The sequence below is a fragment of the Arachis duranensis genome, unplaced genomic scaffold, assembly GCF_000817695.3.
Source record: "Arachis duranensis cultivar V14167 unplaced genomic scaffold, aradu.V14167.gnm2.J7QH unplaced_Scaffold_343483, whole genome shotgun sequence".
NCBI classification, from domain to species: Eukaryota; Viridiplantae; Streptophyta; class Magnoliopsida; order Fabales; family Fabaceae; genus Arachis; species Arachis duranensis.
The window spans coordinates 2,782,927-2,803,683 of NW_026264909.1; the positions used below are offsets into that span (position 1 = coordinate 2,782,927).

General features: G+C 35.2%; 1 non-coding gene across 1 annotated transcript; it reads right to left on the reverse strand.

Moving 5' to 3' along the window:
• Window positions 1-20,494: 20,494 nt before the first annotated feature.
• LOC127744400 (small nucleolar RNA R71) lies at window positions 20,495-20,598 on the reverse strand. Its single transcript, XR_008005390.1, has one exon. It is a non-coding gene; the product is annotated as a small nucleolar RNA R71 (small nucleolar RNA).
• Between the last annotated feature and the right edge of the window lie 159 nt (window positions 20,599-20,757).

The window sequence follows — 20,757 nt, forward strand, 5'->3', positions numbered from 1 at the left end:
ATGGCCTTGCACTCTCTTTTTGGATTCTCTTCAGCATTGCTTGGGAGAGTACTAGGAGGAGTTTCAGTGGTTTTCTTACTCAGTTGGGCCACTTGTGCCTCCAGATTTCTAATGGAGGACCTTGTTTCACTCATGAAACTTAAAGTGGCCTTGGACAGATCAGAGACTAAATTTGCTAAGTTAGAGGTACTCTGCTCAGAATCCTCTGTTTGTTGCTAAGAAGATGATGGATAAGGCTTGATATTGCTGAGCCTATTTCTTCCACCATTATTAAAGCCTTGTTGAGGCTTTTGTTGATCCTTCTATGAGAAATTTGGATGATTTCTCCATGATGAATTATAGGTGTTTCCATAAGGTTCACCCATATAATTTACCTCTGCTATTGCAGTATTCTCAGGATTATAAGCTTCTTCTTCAGAAGATGCCTCTTTAGTACTGTTGGAAGCATTTTGCCATCCATTCAAACTTTGAGAAATCATGTTGACTTGTTGAGTCAACATTTTGTTTTGAGCCAATATGGCATTCAGAGCATCAATTTCAAGAACTCCCTTCCTTTGAGGCATCTCATTATTCACGAAATTCCTCTCAGAAGTGTACATGAACTGGTTATTTGCAACCATGTTAATAAGTTCTTGAGCTTCTACAGGCGTTTTCTTTAGGTGAATGGATCCACCTACAGAATGGTCCAGTGACATCTTAGAAAACTCAGATAGACCATAATAGAATATATCTATCATGGTCCATTCTGAAAACATGTCAGAAGGACATCTTTCGGTCATCTGCTTGTATCTTCACCCAAGCTTCATAGAGGGATTCACCATCTTTTTGTTTGAAGGTCTGAACATCCACTCTAAGCTTGCTCAGCTTTTGAGGAGGAAAGAACTTAGCCAAGAAGGCCGTGACCAGCTTATCCCATGAGTCCAGGCTATCTTTGGGTTGAGAGTCCAACCATGCTCTAGCTCTATCTCTTACAGCAAAAGGGAAAAGCATGAGCCTGTAGACTTCAGGATCTACTCCATTAGTCTTAACAGTCTCACAGATCTCCAAGAACTCAGTTAAGAACTGGTAGGGATCTTCTGATGGAAGTCCATGAAACTTGCAGTTCTGTTGCATCAGAGCAACTAATTGAGGTTTCAGCTCAAAATTGTTTGCTCCAATGGCAAGAATTGAGATGCTTCTTTCATCAAACTTGGACGTAGGTGTGGTATAATCACCAAGCATCCTTCTTGCATTATTGTTGTTGGGTTCGGCTGCCATCTCCTTTTCTTGTTTGAAAATTTCAGCAAGGTTGTCTCTGGATTGTTGTAATTTAGCTTCTCTTAGTTTCCTCTTCAGAGTCCTTTCAGGTTCTGGATCAGCTTCAACAAGAATACCTTTTTCCTTGTTCCTGCTCATATGAAAGAGAAGAGAATAGAAAAAGAAGAGGAATCCTCTATGTCACAGTAAAGAGGTTCCTTATTATTAGTAGAAGAAGAAAGGGGATAAAGAAAGGAGAATCCAAACACAAGGGTGAGGATAAGAGCAGTGATTTGAGATGATGAGAAGTGTCAGTAAATTAATAAATAAATAGAATAAGATGAGAGAGAAGTTTTTGAAAACAATTATGAAAAGGAGTTAATGATTTTCAAAAATTAAGATAAGAAATAAAATTAAAATTAAAATTTAAAACGATTAATTAATTAAAAAGAATTTTTGAAAAAGAGGGAGGTATTTTCGAAAATTAGAGAGAGAAAAGTTGTTAGGTGGTTTTGAAAAAGATAAGAAACAAAAAAAGTTAATTAGTTAGTTGAAAAAGATATTAAAATCAATTTTGAAAAGATAAGAAGATAAGAAGTTAGAAAAGATATTTTAAAATCAAAAAAATTTTTTTTTTTGAAAAAGATAAAATTTTGAAAAAGATATGATATAAAAGATAAGATAAAAAGATATGATTAAAAGGATAAGGTTAGAAAAGATTTAATTTTTAAAATTAAAATTAATTACTTGACTAACAAGAAACTAAAAGATATGATTCTAGAATTTAAAGAATGAACCTTTCTTAACAAGAAAGTAACAAACTTCAAATTTTTGAATCAATCATATTAAGTGTTAGCATAATTTTCGAAAATAAAGATAAAACTAAGAAAAAGGTGTTTGAAAAATATTTTAAAGGATTTTTGTAAATTAATAAGAAAAATGAAAAAGATTTAATTTTTGAAAAAGTTTTAAAAAGATAAGATTTTTAAAATTTGAAAATTTGACTTGACTTACAAGAAACAACTAATTTTAAAAATTTTTAACTAAGTCAACCCAAATTTTCGAAATTTTGAGAGAAAAAAGGAAAAGATATTTTTTTTATTTTTGAATTTTTAATTATGAGAGAGAAAAACATAAAAAATGACTCACAACATGAAAATTATGAATCAAAACACATGATGCATGCAATAACACTATGAATGTCAAGATGAACACCAAGAACACTTTGAAAATCATGATGAACATCAAGAACATATTTTTGAAAAATTTTTGATGCAAAGAAAACATGCAAGACACCAAACTTAGAAATCTTTAATGCTTAGACAATATGAATGCATAAATGCACATGAAAAACAACAAAAGACACAAAACAAGAAAATTTAAAGATCAAACAAGAAGACTTACCAAGAACAACTTGAAGATCATGAAGAACACTATGAATGCATGAATTTTTTCGAAAAATGCAAGAACAATATGAATATGCAATTGACACCAAACTTAAAATATGATACAAGACTCAAACAAGAAACACAAAAATATTTTTGATTTTTATAATTTTATTATTTTTTGGATTTATTCTATATTTTTCGAAAAACATATGGGAAAAGAAAAATAAGAAATTCAAAATTTTTAAGAAGAATTCCAAGAATCTTTCAATGTTAGGCTAAAGCTCCAATCCAAGGGTTGGACATGGCTTAATAGCCAGCCAGCTTTAAGATATAAATCAGTCATACAACAGCTGATATTTCAATTAACTTGCCTCTATGCTGATGGTTGGAAGCCTCAATCCAAAAGAATTTGGATATGGATTTACAGCCAGCCAGGCTTCAACATGCTTCATCAAACACTAGAATTCATTCTTAAAAATTTAGAATAATTTTCGAAAACAGATGAGAAATACTTTTTTTTTTAAAAAATGGGATAAATTTTTTTTTGAAAAATTTTTGAAAAATAAAACAAAAAGAAAATTACCTAACCTGAGCAACAAGATGAACCGTCAGTTGTCCAAACTCGAACAATCCCCGGCAACGGCGCCAAAAACTTGGTGGACGAAATTGTGATTCATACTTAAATTATTGTTCGAAATTGATTCCCAGGTAATGGCCACAAAAACTTGGTGCTCAATACCATGGTCTAAACATAATTTCACAACTTCGCTCAACTAACCAGCAAGTGTACTGGGTCGTCCAAGTAATAAACCTTACGTGAGTAAGGGTCGATCCCACAGAGATTGTTGGTATGAAGCAAGCTTTGGTCATCTTGTAAATCTCAATCAGGCGGATAATAAATGGTTATGGAGTTTTCGAATAATAATAATAAATAAACTGAAAATAACGATAGAAATACTTATGTAGATCATCGATGGAAATTTCAGATAGGCGTATGAAGATGCTGTGCTCCTTCTGAATCTCTGCTTTCCTACTGCCTTCATCCAATACTTCTTACTCCTTTCCATGGCAAGCTGTATGTAGGGCATCACTGTTGTCAATGGCTACATCCCATCCTCTCAGTGAAAAAGGTCCAAATGCTCTGTCACGGCATGGCTAATCGTCTGTCGGTTCTCGATCATGTTGGAATAGAATCCCTTGATTCTTTTGCGTTCGCCATCACGCCCAACAATCGCGAGTTTGAAGCTTGTCACAGTCATTCAATCCCTGAATCCTACTCGAAATACCACAGACAAGGTTTAGACTTTCCGGATTCTCATGAATGCCGCCATCAATTCTAGCTTATACCACGAAGACTCTGATCTCACGTAGAACGGAAGTGGTTGTCAGGCACGCGTTCATAGGGACGAAGAGGAATAAATCGAATTGAATAGAAAATAGTAGTAATTGCATTAAAACTTGAGGTACAGCAGAGCTCCACACCCTTAATCTATGGTATATTGAAACTCCACCGTTGAAAATACATAAGTGATGAAGGTTCAGGCATGGCTGAATGGCCAGCCCCCAAAACGTGATCACAGGATCAAAAATACAATCCAGGATCCAGGATGAAAATACAATAGTAAAAGGTCCTATTTATACTAGACAAGCTACTAGGGTTTATAGAAATAAGTAATTGATGCAAATATCCACTTCCGGGGCTCACTTGGTGTGTGCTTGGGCTGAGCTTGAGCTTTACACGAGCTGAGGCTTCTATTGGAGTTGAACGCCAAGTTGTAATGTGTTTCTGGCGTTTGACTCCAGAATGTAGCATGGAACTGGCGTTGAGCGCCAGTTTACGTCATCTAATCACGAATAAAATATGGACTATTATATATTGCTGGAAAGCTCTGGATGTCTACTTTCCAACACCGTTGAGAGCGCGCCATTTGGACTTCTGTAGCTCAAGAAAATCCATTTCGAGTGCAGGGAGGTCAGAATCCAACAACATCAGCAGTCCTTTGTCAGCCTTTTATCAGAGTTTTGCTCAGGTCCCTCAATTTCAGCCAAAAAATACCTAAAATCATAGAAAAAAACACAAACTCATAGTAAAGTCCAGAAATGTGAATTTAGCATAAAACTAATGAAAACATCCCTAAAAGTAGCTAGATTATACTAAAAACTATCTAAAAACAATGCCAAAAAGCGTATAAATTATCCGCTCATCAGTTGCCCTCACCTGACAACCGAGCCTTCCATTCCGTGAGATCAGAATGTTCGTGGTATAAGCTAGAATTATTGGCAGCCATTCTTGAGAATCCGGAAAGTCTAAACCTTGTCTGTGGTATTCCGAGTAGGATTCAGGTATTGAATGACAGTGATGAGCTTCAAACTCGCAATTGTTAGGCGTAGTGACAGACGCAAAAGAATCAATGGATTCTATTCCAACATGATCGAGAACCGATAGATGATTAGCCGTACTGTGACAGAGCATTTGGACCATTTTTACTGAGAGGATGGGATGTAGCCATTGACAACAGTGATGCCCTACATACAACTTGCCATAGAAAGGAGTAAGAATGATTGGAGGAAGGCAGTAGGAAAGCAAAGATTTAGAAGGGACAAAGCATCTCCATACACTTATCTGAAATTTCCATCAATGAATTTCCATCAATGAATTACATAAGTATCTCTATCTCTATTTTATGCTTTATTTATCTTTATATTCGAAAACCATTATAACCATTTGAAAACGCCTGACTGAGATTTACAAGATAACCACAGCTTGCTTCATACCAACAATCTCCATGGGATCGACCCTTACTCACGTAAGGTATTACATGGATGACCCAGTGCACTTGCTTGTTAGTTGTGCGAAGTTGTGACAAAGTGTGATTACGTTTGAGAGCTCCAAGTCTTTGGCGCCATTGTTGATGATCATAATTTCGTGCATCACTGAGCTTTGATGAGGTTCACATGCTAGGAGGTCTCTAGAGCATGGAACGCTAGCTAGGGGGTCCTCTCTGGGTGTTTCAACGCTGGTCTCTACTCTTTGGGCACTGGAAGCCTGGAAGGGGGCAGGAGGCTGGCGTTGGTCGCCACTTTTAGGCTGTCTAATCTGAAGAAAAGTATATATTATTATACATTTCTGGAAAGCTCTGAAAGTCAAATTTCCAAAGCCGTTAAGAATGCTTCATTTGGACTTTTGTAGCTCTAGAAAAGCTCTTTTCACCCTGAAATTACCTAAAATTGTACAAAAATAGAAAAACTCATAGTAGAATCCAAAAATGTGAATTTAACACTAAAACCTATAAAAACCTAATAAAAACTAAATAAAACACACTAAAAGCTATATGAAAATGATACCAAAAAGTGTATAAAATATCGGCTCATCAATAGGCCAGGCCTGTTAAGAGCAATACCTGGCCTGGCCTGACCTATTTCCACCCCTAAGGGTTAGTCAAGCATTCTCTAATTTGGATATTAATCCGAGAATGATGGAAACTCTCCTGATTCTTATTCCGAAGGTAGAAGCCCAAGAAGGATTTCAAATCTATCTGTCTCTGTAATGTGGTTTACAAAATTATAACAAAGGTCCTGGTCATTAGACTTCATCCTCATCTCATAGACGGTGTTGGACCCTTTCAAGGAGATTTTATTCTAGGAAGGAGAACCCATGATAACATCATTATTGCGTAAGAGGTTCTCCACTTCATGAAGAAAACAAAGTCCAAGAAAGGCACTTTGGCCTTTAATATTGATCTGAGAAAGCCTATGATAGAGTTAATTAGAAGTTTCTGAAACATACCCTTGGGAGTTTTAGTTTTCATACCCCTACAATCAATCTATATATGGGTTGTGTTATTACCTTTTCGTTGTCTATTATGTGGAATAGGGAGAGATTAAATAGCTTCAGTTCTACATGGAGACTCAGGCAAGGTGATCCGATGTCACCATATTTGTTTGTGTTGTATGTTGTAAGACCCAGAATTTTCGAAAAATCTTATTATGAGTTCATTTTAATTTATTTATTCATTAAAGACTTCATTTATAGAAATTATTTTATTAAAAGTTATTAAATCAAGTTTTCATAATTAAATTAGAAATTTTACTTAATCTCATAATTATTGAATAATTTTCTATATTTAAATTATAGAGCTTAACAATTGTAAAATAATAAAAATTTTATATGATTTAGTTTAAATAATTGAGATTTCAAAATTTAATACTTTAATTTTTATAAATAAAGAAAAAGTAATTATATTATTTTATAGTTTAAATTAGAGTACTTGATTGAGAGTTAATTAGCAAATTGATAATTAAATAATATTTTTTAAAATAAAGTAATTTTTGGAAATAAATTAAATTTTAATTATTTACAATATTTCCAAATTTAATTAAAATTATTAAATCCCAATTTACCCAAAAATCTCTAATTTCACATTTTCTCCCAAAGCATACCGTATTTCCCAAATTAAAAACCCTAACCCTAACCCCTCACTGCCACTCACACTTACCACCTTACTTTTACTCACTCACTTACATGGTCAGGGGAAAGAAAGAAAGATAGAAAATAAAAAAAGAAAGAAAGAAGAAAGGCAAGAACGGGGAGGGAGAACAGAGCAAGAAAGGAGAAAGGGAGAAGAGAAAGGTCGGAGGGGGAAGGGAGGCCGCTTCAGCTCGCACTATCACATTGCCACATCTGCCACTGTTTCATCAAGAGGAGAGAGCTCGTGAGAGAGGGAAAGTGTCCGCGTTCACATCGCCGTCAAGCACTGCGTCTGGTCAAGGTCGTCACCTTTCTTCCCGCCGCCGCCATCTCCATGCAGTCGCTTTCTAGTCATCATCATTGTCATGCTTACCAGAACCGAGGAAGAGGACAGCACCGAGAGGAAGAGAGGCCACTATCCTTGTCATTTGTGCTCGCCGAAAGGAAGCCTATGGTCGTCATCATGCCTTGAAGCTACTGCTGTTGTAGGTTGGGAGGAAAAAGAGGTTTGTCAGGTAGTTGAGTCACGATCGAGGTAAGAATGCTTTTCTTAAACTTATTTTACTTTCAAGGGTTGTTATAAGTCAATAATATGTAAAAAGTATATTTTTGTAATTTTATAACTCTTATGAATTGAATTGAGTTGCTCTGAATGATTGTAATTGTTTGTCTGGTAAAATTATTGACTGTTTGAGAAGATTTAAATATTCTGAGTTATTGATTTTATTAAATTGGTGGTTGTTGAATTAGTTTCTTGAGGTTTTGGAAATGTTATTGAAAATGATTTGATTTTAGAAAATATTTAATATTGAAATAGGTTTGGTTTGGAAGAGATTTAATATTGAAATTTGGTTTGATAATGAACTTGATTTGATATTGGAACTTGGTTTAGAATAAACTTGAAAAGGATTTGATATTTGGAAATGGTTTGATTATTTAAAATAATTTGCTATTTGGCAATGATTGAGAAGGGTTTTGAGAATGTTTGGACGGGACTCAAGAAGGGTGGCAGAGTTCGACATTTAGAGGAGATGCTGCCAAAATTTTATGAAAAAGTAGAGATTTTGTTTGGATGGTTATTTAAAAAGATTTGGATTTAAAGGTGATATGGTTTTATTTTGAGTTATTAAAAAAATGATTACGTTGAGTTTGATTTACTTAGAAAGGAATGAATAATATTTTAAATTGGAATTGTTGATGAACGAAATCAGAGGATAGATGATGATGATGATTGAATTTGAGTGAAGGATGATGATTGATTTTAAAGTATGATTTATGAATTTGGAAATGAGATATGAATGAGACTGGCCAAATTAAGACAAATTGTTGACCCTCTATACGTAAGATGTGACTGGGCACTTTAACTCCATGGGTTCCCCCATGGGCATGCATATATATATGAAATTGAGCTTGGGAATCTCTCCATGGATGAGCTTGGAATTTTTTTCATGGATATTATTGAGCTTGGGTATGCGTGTAAAGAGGGACTGTCCAATAGTTAGCTACCAAGACATGTCGGGTTGGCTATATAACCGACAGATGAGCCCATTAGCCATAGGACAGGCATACATTATATGTATTTGTATGTTTTGCTTGGCTGTGCATTGTTTTAGTTTTCCTATCTGTTTAACTATGCTTAACTGCTATTTGGCCTACTTGTTGTATTTGCATCCTATCTGTGTTTTCCTTGTTTGTATTGTATGTGTGTTCAACTGAGAGATCCCTCATGCTGCTGGTGGTGAAGTTGCGAATTATTTTCCTAATGTGATGATTTGATTGCTGATTTGGTTAAGATGCTTGAGTTGGGGTTGTGATTGGTTTCTGATTGAGGTATTAGTAAAGTATGAAAAATCAAGCTGGTTCAGCATATACTTAATGAACTTATGTTGGAACAGGTTGGTCATTCATATAGTTTAGAAAATTGATTAAGATTTTCTTATAAGAAAAGAAAGGTTTTGGATTTGTGAAAAAATTAAAGATTGTCTCTTTGAAAAGGTTTTGGATGATTAGCCGTTGGTTTTTAAAAAGTTCATCGAACGAACGATAATCACTTCCTTAAAATCAATTCATCCCTTTATACATATCTTCTTATAAATTTTTAAACCCTTTACTAAGAACACTTTCGAGGATGATGCTCTCACTCCCCTACAGAATTTCTTTTCAGAGACAAGTTCACGTGGTTTAGGAATGCTAGAGTTTGCTTTTCGACCTTGGTTTTAACTTATAAATCTTGTCTGCGTCACTTAAGTTGGAATATCGTTTCCTCTTTACTACCCTCATTGAAGTTCCTTAACTCGGATTCCTTCCTTGAACCATGATTTAACCATTCTTTGACCATATTTTATTATTTGTCCATAACCTTGTTTGATTGTATTCCTGAAAATTTGCTTGATAGTTTCAAAACATATCCGTCTTTATCATTGACTATATTCTTCTTCATTGTAGCCTGTTTCTGGCGTTTAATGCCAATCTGGTGCTTGTTTCTGGCGTTTAACACCCAGAACGGTGCCAGACTGGGCGTTAAATGCCCATTCTGCTACCCTTACTAGCGTTTAAATGCCAGTAAGTTTTTCCTTCAGGGTGTGCTATTTTTAATACTATTTTTTATTTTTCTTGAATTTTGTTTTTGTGACTCCACATGATCATCAACCTAAAAAAAAGAAAATAACATAGATAAATAAAATTGGGTTGCCTCCCAATAAGCGCTTCTTTAATGTCAATAGCTTGACAATGGGCTCTCATGGAGCCTCACAGATGTTCAGAGTATTGTTGGGACCTCCCAACACCAATCTTAGTGTTTGAATATGGGGGTTCAATACCAAACTTAGAGTTTGGTTGTGGTCTCCCAACACCAAACTTAGAGTTTGACTGTGGGGGCTTTATTTGACTCTGCATTGAGAGAAGATTTTCTTGCTTCCTCTCCATGGTTACAGAGGGAGATCCTTGAGTTTTAAACACAAGGTATTCCTCATTCAATTGAAGGATCAACTCTCCTCTGTTCTCATCAATCATAGCTTTTGCTGAGGCTAGGAAGGGTCTTCCAAGGATGATGGATTCATCCTCATCCTTCCCAGAGTCTAGGATTATGAAATCAGCAGGGATGTAAAGGCCTTTGACCTTTACTAGCACGTCATCTACCTGTCCATAAGCCTTTTTCATGGATTTGTCTGCCATCTCTAATGAGAATTTGGCAGCATGTACCTCAAAGATTCCCAGTTTCTCCATTACAGAGAGTGGCATTAAGTTATGCCTGATCCCAGGTCACACAGAGCCTTCTCAAAGGTCATGGTGCCTATGATACAGGGAATTAAGAATTTACCAAGATCCTGTTTCTTTTGAGGTAATGTCTGCCTAACCAAGTCATTTAGTTTATTGGTGAGCAACGGGGGTTCATCCACCCAAGTCTCATTACCAAATAACTTGGCATTTAGCTTCATGATTGCTCCAAGGTATTTAGCAACTTGCTCTTCAATAATATCTTCATCCTCTTTAGAGGAGGAATAGTCATCAGAGCTCATGAATCACAGAAGTAGGTTCAATGAAATCTCTATGGTCTCTAGATGAGCCTCAGATTCCTTAGGTTCCTCAAATGGGAACCCCTTTTTGTCCAGAGGATGTCCCATGAGGTCTTCGTCACTGGGATTCACGTCCTCCTCTTCCTCTCTAGGTTTGGCCACACCAAGTAAGGTTATGACCTTGCACTATCTTTTTGGGTTATCCATTGTATTGCTTGGGAGAGTACTAGGAAGAGTTTCAGTGACTCTTTTACTCAGCTGGCCCACTTGTGCCTCCAAATTTCTAATGAAGGACCGTGTTTCATTCATGAAACTGAGAGTTGCCTTAGATAGATCAGAAACTATATTTGCTAAGCTAGAAGGGCTCTGCTCAGAATTCTCTGTCTGTTGCTGAGAGGATGATGGAAAAGGCTTGCTATTGATAAACCTGTTTCTTCCACCATTATTAAAGCCTTGTTGAAGATTTTGCTGATCCTTCCATGAGAAATTTGGATGATTTCTCCATGAGGGATTATAGGTGTTTTCATAGGCTTCACCCATATAATTCACCTCTGCCATTGCAGGGTTCTCAGGATCATAAGCTTCTTCTTCAGAAGATGCTTCTTTAGTACTGTTGGATACATTTTGCAATCCATTCAGACTCTGAGAAATCAAATTGACTTGTTGAGTCAACATTTTGTTCTGAGCCAATATGGCATTCAGAGCATCAATTTCGAGAACTCCCGTCCTCTGAGGCATCCTATTACTCACATGATTCCTTTCAGAAGTGTACATGAACTGGTTATTTGCAACCATGTCAATGAGTTCCTGAGCTTCTGCAGGTGTTTTCTTCAGGTGAATAGATCCACCTACCGAATGGTCCAATGACATCTTAGACAATTCAGATAGATCATCATAGAATATATCCAGGATGGTCCATTCTGAGAGCATGTCAGAAAGACACTTTTTGGTTAGTTGCTTGTATCTTTTCCAAGCTTCATAGAGGGATTCACCTTCTTTCTGCCTGAAGGTTTAAACATCCACTCTAAGCTTGCTCAGTTTTTGCGGAGGAAAGAACTTAGCTAAGAAAGCCGTGACCAGCTTATCCCAAGAGTTCAGGCTATCTCTAGGCTGAGAGTCCAACCATGTTCTAGCTCCGTCTCTTACAACAAAAGCGAAAAGAATAAGCTTGTAAATCTCAGGATCAACTCCATTGGTCTTAACAGTATCACAGATCTGCAAGAATTCAGTTAAGAATTGAAAAGTATCTTCTGATGGAAGTCCATGAAACTTGCAATTCTATTGCATCAGAGAAACTAATTGAGGCTTTACCTCAAAATTGTTTACTCCAATAGCATGGATTGAGATGCTTCTTCCATTGAAGTTGGAATTTGGTGTAGTAAAGTACCAAGCATCTTCCTTGAACCTCTACCATTGTTATTGGTTTCGGCCATCTATACTTCTTTTTCAAAAATTTCAGTAAAGTCCTCTTTAGAGTGTTGTGTTTTAGCTGCTCTTAGCTTCCTCTTCAGAGTCCTTTCAGGTTCAGGATCTGCTTCAACAAGAATGTCCTTGTCCTTGCTCCTGCTCATATGAAAAAGAAGAGAACAGAAAAGAAAAGGAATCCTCTATGTCACAACATAGATATTCCATTATGTGAGTAGAAGAGAAGAAGAATAAAAGAGGAAAAATTCGAACACAGAGAGAGAAGAGAAGAGGGTTCGAATTATGAGTAGGAGATAAGTGTTAGTAATTAAATAAATAAATAATAGAAGATGAGAGGGAGAGAATTTCGAAAATTATTTTTGAAAAATGGTTACTGATTTTCGAAAATTAAGAAAAGAAATAAAATTAAAATTAAAATTTGAAACAATTAGTTAATTAAAAAAAATTTTGAAAAAGAGGAAGGTGATTTTCGAAAATTAGAGAGAGAAAAATAGTTAGGTGGTTTTGAAAAAGATAAGAAATATTAAAACAAACAAAAAGTTGATTAGTTAGCTGAAAAAGATTTGAAAATCAATTTTGAAAAGATAAGAAGTTAGAAAAGATTTTGAAATTGATTTTGTAAAAGATATGATTTGAAAAAGATATGTTTGAAAAGATATGATTTGAAAATATATGATTAAAAAAATATGATTGAAATTTATTTTGAAAAATATTTGAAAAAAGAAATTTAAAAAAGATTTGATTTTGAAAATTGAAGTTGATGACTTGACTAACAAGAAACTAAAAAATATGATTCTAGAATTTAAAGATTGAACCTTTCTTAACAAGAAAGTAACAAACTTGAAATTTTTGAATCAATTACATTAATTGTTAGTATAATTTTCAAAAATAAAAGATAAAATTAAGAAAAAGAATTTTGAAAATAAATTTTAAAGAATTTTCGAAAATATAAAAGGAACAAGAAAAGATTTTATTTTGAAAAAGATTTTGAAACGATAAGATTTTTTTTTAAATTGAAATCTTGACTTGACTAACAAGAAACAACTTATTTTAAAAATTTTTGACTAAGTCAACCCAAAGATTTCGAAAATTATGAGTAAAATAAGGAAAAGATATTTTTTATTTTTGAATTTAATGAGGAAAGAGAAAAACAACTAAATGACTCAAAACATAAAAATTATGGATTAAAACAAATGATGCATGCAAGAACACTATGAATGTCAAGATGAACACCAAGAACACTTTGAAGATCATGATGAACATCAAGAACTTATTTTTTTGAAAAATTTTCAAGAAAAGAAAAACATGCAAGACACCAAACTTAGAGATTTTTCATGTTTAGACACTATGAATGCAAAAATGCATATGAAAAATAACAAAAGACATAAAACAAGAAAATATGAAGATCAAACAAGAAGACTTATTAAGAACAACTTGAAGATCATGAAGAACACTATGCATGAGTTTTCGAAAAATTTTGAGAAAAATAAAAATATGCAATTGACACCAAACTTAAAAATTGACACTAACTCAAACAAGAAACACGAAATATTTTTGGTTTTTTATGATTTTATAATTTTTTTTATTTTTTGAAAATTATTTTTAGAAAAATGAAAAAGAAGAAAAATTTTGAAAGATTTTTGAAAAATTTTTGAAAATAAAGTAATGGTTGAAAAAAAGAAGAAAATTACCTAATCTGAGTAACAAGATGAACCGTCAGTTGTCCAAACTCGAACAATCCCCGGCAATAGCGCCAAAAACTTGGTGCACAAAATTGTGATCTCAATGGCGCCAACAACTTGGTACGCACAATTGTAACCTCAACTCTTTTTCACAACTTTGCACAACTAACCAGCAAGTGCACTGGGTCGTCCAAGTAATAAACCTTACGTGAGTAAGGGTCGATCCCACGGAGATTGTCGGCTTGAAGCAAGCTATGGTCACATTGTAAATCTCAGTCAGGCGGATTCAAATGGTTATGAAGTTTTAATAACTAAAATATAAATAAACATAAAATAAAGATAGAGATACTTATGTAATTTATTGGTGGGAATTTCAGATAAGCGTATGGAGATGCGTTGTTCCTTCTGAATCTCTGCTTTCCTACTGCCTACATCCAATCCTTCATACTCCTTTCCATGGCAAGCTGTATTTTGGGTGTCACCGTTGTCAATGGCTACCTCTCGTCCTATCAGTGAAAATGGTTCTCTACGATTTTTGTACGGCTAATCAACTGTCGGATTTCTCGTCTCGGACGAAAAATAGCATGCACAGATATTGTATGGCTAATCAGCTGTTGGTTCTCGATCGTGTAGAAATAGGATTTACTATCCTTTTGCCTCTGTCACGACGCCCTACAGTCGCGAGTTTGTAGCTTGTCACAGTCATCCCATCCCAGATCCTACTCGGAATACCACAAACAAGGTTTAGACTTTCTGGATCTCAGGAATGCTGCCAATGGATTCTAGCCTATACCACAAAGATTCTAATGTCGGATTCAGATTCCCCATTGTCAGAGGGGAGTCGATGTGAATCGTTGATTAGAAACCCAAGAGATATACATTCAAGCTTGTTTTCATGTAGAACGGAAGTGGTTGTCAATCACGCGTTCATAAGTGGGAATGGTGATGAGTGTCACATAATCATCACATTCATCATGTTCTTGTGTGCAAATGGATATCATAGAATAAAAATAAGCATGAATTAAATAGAAGAACAATAGTACTTTGTATTAAAACTCGAGGAACAGCAGAGCTCCACACCTTAATCTATGGTGTGTAGAAACTCCACCGTTGAAAATACATAAGTGAAAATAGGGTAGGCATGGCCGAATGGCCAGCCCCCATAAAAGTCTAAGATAGCATAAAACTGATCAAAGATGTTCTAAAAGCTCGTCCCCCGATCCCTAATACAATAGTAAAAAGTTATATTTATTATAAACTAGTTACTAGGGTTACAGAAACAAGTAAATGATGTAGAAATCCACTTCTGGGCCCACTTGGTGTGTGCTTGGGCTGAGCATTGAAGTTTTCACATGTAGAGGTCTTCCTTGGAGTTAAACGCCAGTTTGTAACTTGTTTCTGGCGTTTGACTTTAGCTTGCAACTTGTTTCTAGTGTTTAATGCCAGAATAGGGCAGAAAGCTGGTGTTGAACGCCAGTTTGCGTCATCTAAACTCGGGCAAAGTATGGACTATTATATATTGGTCGAAAGCCCTGGATGTCTAATTTGCAACGCAATTGAGAGCGCGCCATTTGGATTTTTGTAGCTCTACAAATTCCATTTCGAGTGCAGGGAGGTCAGAATCCAACAACATCTACAATCCTTCTTCAGCCTCTGAATCAGATTTTTGCTCAGGTCCCTCAATTTCAGCCAGAAAATACCTCAAATCACAGAAAAACACACAAACTCATAGTAAAGTCCATTAATGTGAATTTTGCTTAAAAACTAATAAAAATACACTAAAAAGTAGCTAGATCCTACTAAAAACTATCTAAAAACAATGCCAAAATGCGTATAAGTTATCCGCTCATCAACCACCCTGATTCATCATTTCTATTTTAGTTTTTTAAGTATTATGTATATGGGCACCACTACCATACTGAGAACCTCCGGTTCTCATTCCATACGTGTTGTTATTTTTCAGATGTAGGTTGAGAAGCACCGCACTGCGTATTCTGGAGACTCTATGGAAGCGAAGAACTCTTGGGACTCAAGGTTGTATTTTATTTATACTTATATATGTATATAGATTCTCCACCTTGTATTTTATGTTTGTCCCTCTTAGAGGTTGACTCGGAGAAACAGGTTGTTAGTTTTCTATTTTGGGTTACTTTTGGGGTGTATATATATATGTATAAGTATACTCTAGTCAGTCTTTGCTTCGCAGGCCGATCCTAGAGCTTGTTAATTACATTTTTGGATCTCTTCCAATCCTAGAGCGTAAATATATTATCTTTTCCGTTGAATCGTATATACTTTTATACTTTTATCCGATTGTGAGTGTTGCACTGTTCTGCTCGTTTTTTGTTCAATGACTTTCTTCAAGGCTCCTAGATAAACCTCCTCTTAACTATAGTATATATAATATTTTATTTTACTTTTAGAGGTCGTAATACCTTGCCACCTCTGTTTTATGACTTAAGCATAAGACTCTGTATGGTAGGGTGTTACATTATGGTATCAGAGCAGTTTGTTCACGTAGAGCCTGTGGAATGGACTGACTATGATTTTGAGCATACTCTGTTTCTGTGTACATACAATTTAGGATGTCTGCTTGACATATATAGCATAAATATTCATGAGCATTGCTTTTGGATATTTGAAGCACTAGACTTTAGATATTAAGAATGATCACCTTAATATCAATTGTTCGATGTGGACAATACCCAAATGGCGTCTTGTGAATGCGAGTGAGATAATACGGTTGATTCTTGGCTGCTGCTGTGCAACCTTCTACTGAACGAATGGAGCGAATAAACTAGAAATGGTGACAGAGACGGTAATGAACCTCATAGTGGAGAAAACCAAGGACTTAGAACTTATGCAGCTATAGTAAAAGTCAATGGCATTAGTTAGAAAGGTAAAAAGATATAAGAAGATGTTTGGTGGAAGCAAGAGAAGGATTAAGTTCCACTACAAGAAAATACAACATTTGTAACAAAAAATTTGTATCAAATTGATGCAGGTGGAAACTTGTCTCTCAACAAATCTCCCTTCGGCAAGTGTACTGAATTGTCGTCAAGTAAAACTCACAATAGAGTGAGGTCGAATCCCACAGAGATTAACGGATTAAGCAATCAATGGTTAATTGATTATCCTAGTTAGACGAATCATATTGGAGTGATAGATAACAAGGAAATGTAAATGACAGAAAAGTAAAGAAAGCAATAAAGTGCAGAGGAGTAAAATGGCAAGAAAAGTAAATGTAAGAACTAAAAATAAAATGAACATTGGGATCAAGAGATATTGCAATTGATGAGCGGATAATTTATACGCTTTTTGGCATTGTTTTTAGGTAGTTTTTAGGTAGTTTTTAGTAAGTTCAAGCTACTTTTAGGGATGTTTTCATTAGTTTTTATGTTAAATTCATATTTCTGGACTTTACTATGAGTTTGTGTGTTTTTCTGTAATTTCAGATAATTTCTGGCTGAAATTGAGGGACTTGAGCAAAACTCTGAAAAAGGCTGACAAAAGGACTGCTGATGCTGTTAGAATCTAACCTCCCTGCACTCAAAATGGATTTTCTGGAGCTACAGAACTCTAAATGAGGCGCTCTCAATGGCGTTCGAAAGTAGATATCCAGAGCTTTCCAGCAATATATAATAGTCCATACTTTATTCGGGAATTGACGACGTAAAGTGGCGCTCAACGCCAAGTACATGCTGCTGTCTGGAGTTAAACGCCAGAAACACGTCACAACCCGGAGTTGAACGCCAGAAACACGTTACAACTTGGCGTTCAACTCCAATAAAAGCCTCATCTCGTGGATAGACCAAGCTCGCCCAAACATACACCAAGTGGGCCCCGGAAGTGGATTTATGCATCAATTACTTACCTCTGTAAACCCTAGTAGCTAGTTTAGTATAAATAAGACTTTTTACTAGTGTATTAGTCGTCTTTTGACCACGTTTCATCTTTGGTCTCAGTTTTGTTTTATTCTTCATCTTAGGGGGCCATTGATCACGTTTTGGGGGCTGGCCATTCGGCCATGCCTGAACCTTTCACTTATGTATTTTCAACGGTGGAGTTTCTACACACCACAGATTAAGGGTGTGGTGCTCTGCTGTACCTCAAGTTTCAATACAATTACTATTATTTTCCATTCAATTCTCTTTTATTCTTATTCAAAGATATACGTTGTACAACAACTTGATGAGTGTGATGATCCGTGACACTCATCATCATTCTCACCTATGAACGCAAAAGAATCAAGGGATTCTATTCCAACCTGATTGAGAACCGACAGATGATTAGCCGTGCTGTGACAGAGCATTTGGACCATTTTCACTGAGATGATGGGATGTAGCCATCGACAAGGTTGATGCCTCCAGACGATTAGCCATGCAGTGACAACGCATAGAACCATTTTCCCGAGAGGATGAAAAGTAGCCATTGACGACGGTGATGCCCTACATACAGCTTGCCATGGAAAGGAGTAAGAAGGATTGGATGAAAGCAATAGGAAAATAGAGATTCGAGAGGATTCTAGCATCTCCACATGCCTATCTGAAATCCCCACCATTAATTTACATAAGTATTTCTATCCTATTTTATTTTTTGTTTATTATTAATTTTCGAAATCCATAACCATTTAATCTGCCTAACTAAGATTTACAAGGTGACCATAGCTTGCTTCATACCAGCAATCTCTGTGGGATCGACCCTTACTCACGTAAGGTATTACTTGGATGACCCAGTACACTTGCTGGTTAAGTTGAACAGAGTTGTGAGCTTCTCTAACAGTGCCTGTAACTCTTTTGGTCCAACAACAACACTAAGCTATTGGTGCCATTACCAGGGATTATTAAGATCCCAATTCATCATACCATGATCTCTTTGGGGTATTTTTGATTTCATACAAATACAAAGAGACCAATTTTGAGGATCACAATTTCGTCCACCAAGTTTTTGGCGCCGTTGCCGGGGAATCAATTTCGAACAACAATTCAAACAATTATTTCCAACCCACAATGGTGCCAAGTTTTTAATCCGGCAACAACACCAAGTTTTTGGCGCCGTTGCCGGGGATTGTTCGAGTATGGACAACTGACGGTTCATCTTGTTGCTCAGATTAGGTAATTTTCTTTTCAAAAATTATTCAAAAATCTTTTTCAAAATTTTTCTTTTCTTTTTCGTTTTTCCAAACTTTATTTTCGCAAAAAATTAATAAAAATACAAAAAAGTTCATAAAATCATAAAAACCAAAAATATTTTGTGTTCTTGTTTGAGTCTTGAGTCAATTTTTAAGTTTGGTGTCAATTGCATGTTTTTAAAATTTATGCATTATTTTTTCGAAAATCTCATGCATTCATAATGTTCTTCATGATCTTCAAGTTGTTTTTGACAACTCTTCTTGTTTGATCTTGATGTTTTCTTGCTTTGTGTTGTTTGTTGTTTTTCATATGCATTTTTCGAGTCCATGCATTAAAGATTTCTAAGTTTGGTGTCTTGCATGTTTTCTTTGCATTAAAAACTTTTCAAAATATCTTCAAAATCTTTTTCTTATCTTTATATCAAATTTTTGAAAATTAGCTAACAATTAATGTGATTGATTCGAAAATTTGAAGTTTGTTACTTTCTTGTTAAGAAAGGTTCAATCTTTAAACTCTAGAATCATATATTGTAGTTACTTGTTAGTTAAGTAATTAATTTTAATTTTAAAAATTAAATCTTTTTCAAACATATCTTTTTATCACATCTTCTTATCTTATCTTTTTATCATATCTTTTTCAAAATTTTAACTTTTTCAAAAATTTGATTTTAAAATATCTTATCTAACTTCTTATCTTCTTATCTTTTCAAATTTGATTTTAAATCTTTTTCAACTAACTCTTTGACTTTGTGTTTGTTTCTTATCTTTTTCAAAACCACCTAACTACTTTTACCTCTCTAATTTTCGAAAATATCTCATCACTTTTTCAAAAATTCTTTTTTTATTTTAAATTTTAATTTTAATCTTATCTTATCTCTAATTTTCGAAAAATTACTAACCCCTTTTTAAAATTATTTTCGAATTTTCTATCTCTTCTCTCTTATTTTATTTAATTATTTATTTACTAACACTTTTCTTCACCTCTCTTCATCTAAATATCCGAACCCACTCTTCTTCACTCTTCTCCCCTTTCTTTTTCTACTAACATAAAGGAATCTCTATACTGTGACATAGAGGATTCCTCTTTCTTTTCTTGTTTTCTTCTCTTTCATAAGAGCAGGAACAAGGACAAAAGCACTCTTGTTGAAGCTGATCCTGAACCTGAAAGGACTTTGAAGAGGAAACTAAGAGAAGCTAAATTACAACAATCCAGAAGTAGCCTTTCAGAAATTTTAGAACAAGAGAAGGAGATGGAAGCCGAACCCAATAATGATAATGCAAGAAGGATGCTTGGTGACTTTACCAAACCAACGTCCAAATTTGATGGAAGAAGCATCTCCATTCATGCCATTGGAGCAAACAATTTTGAGCTGAAACCTCAGCTAGTTGCCTTAATACAACAGAACTACAAGTTTTATGGACTTCCATCTGAAGATCCTTACCAGTTTTTAACTGAGTTCTTGCAGATTTGTGAGACTATAAAGATGAATGGAGTAGATCCTGAAGTCTACAGGCTCATGCTTTTCCCTTTTGCTGTAAGAGACAGAGCTAGAATATGGTTGGATTCACAACCTAAGGATAGCCTGGACTCCTGGGATAAGCTGGTCACGGCCTTCTTGGATAAATTCTTTTCTCCTTAAAAGCTGAGCAAGCTTAGAGTGGATGTTCAGACCTTCAAACAAAAAGATGGTGAATCCCTCTATGAAGCTTGGGAATGATACAAGCAGTTGACCAAAAGATGTCCATCTGACATGTTTTCAGAATGGACCATATTAGATATATTCTATTATGGTCTATCTGAATTTTCGAAAATGTCATTGGACCATTCTGCAGGTGGATCCATCCACCTAAAGAAAACACCTGTAGAAGCTCAAGAACTCATTGACATGGTTGCAAACAACCAGTTCATGTA